Source organism: Pteropus medius, unplaced genomic scaffold (assembly GCF_902729225.1).
Source record: "Pteropus medius unplaced genomic scaffold, Ma_sr-lr_union100, whole genome shotgun sequence".
NCBI lineage: Eukaryota > Metazoa > Chordata > Mammalia > Chiroptera > Pteropodidae > Pteropus > Pteropus medius.
The window spans coordinates 1-857 of record NW_024350403.1 but is presented as its reverse complement, the minus strand read 5'-3'; the positions used below and the strand labels follow the sequence as shown (position 1 = coordinate 857).

The 857-nt window shown below is 62.8% G+C and overlaps 1 long non-coding RNA gene across 1 annotated transcript; it reads right to left on the bottom strand.

The window, feature by feature from the left end:
- Positions 1-6: 6 nt before the first annotated feature.
- LOC120584343 (uncharacterized) lies at positions 7-857 on the bottom strand. Its single transcript, XR_005648010.1, has 3 exons — positions 821-857; positions 390-599; positions 7-158 (listed from the first exon to the last, which is right to left on the bottom strand). It is a non-coding gene; the product is annotated as an uncharacterized LOC120584343 (long non-coding RNA).

Sequence of the window (857 nt, the reverse complement as noted above, 5' to 3'; positions counted from 1 at the left end):
GTGAGTTCCATGTTCCTGGCGAGCGTGGCCGCGTACTCCTCCAGATGCTGCACCAGCCCCGCGCTGCCAGGGGAGGCCCCGGGGGCCCGCCGGCCCAGCGCTGCCCACAGGTCCCCTGTCTCCGGAGCAAGCAGTGCAGAGCCGGCCCACAGCAGATTCTGGGAGGAGGGAGAGGAAAGTGGGCTCAGCCAGGTGAGGATGTGTGAGGGGACAGGGCAGGCCTGAGAGGTCTGGCCAGGTGCCCGGAGGAGCCCCAGCAGGCAAGGGGGTGGGTCTAAAAAGGACAAGGAAAGAGAGCGAGAGCCCAAGGTCTTCTCTTCCCTGGGGTCGGGAAGGTCCTGAACAGGGATCCAGGCCCAGGGCATCGGGAGCACAGGGCACAGCCTCACCTCATTGAAGTGAGCATCCTGTGTGGCTGTCAGCCCAAAGCCCTGCTGGTGGCTCTCAAAGGCCAACAGGTGGGCCAGCAGGCGGGCAGTGACTCGGACGTCTTGGCTAAAGTAGTGGTCAGTGTGGCCGGTCACCTCCCGTAGCCTCTGAGCCAGCTTCTTGGCCTCCACGGTATCCAGTACTGTCTTGTTCAGCTCTAGGCCATCCAGCTGCCAGTACAAAAATGGGGAGGTCACTGTGGTCCCTTAGGCCTGTCTCAAAAAGCCTCACAGGAAGAGTTTGGCCAGGTTAAAGGGCAACCAGGAAAAGCTCATGTCCAGGGCTGGGACATGATGTCCGGGGCCTACCACAGGCCTGGGGAAGCTGAGGCCAGGGCTGGGGCCGGGGCCAGGCAGGTCTTGAGTGCAGGGCATGGTCTGGGCAGTCTCACCAGCAGATTGAGTTCTCGAAAGGCAGGGGAGGTACAG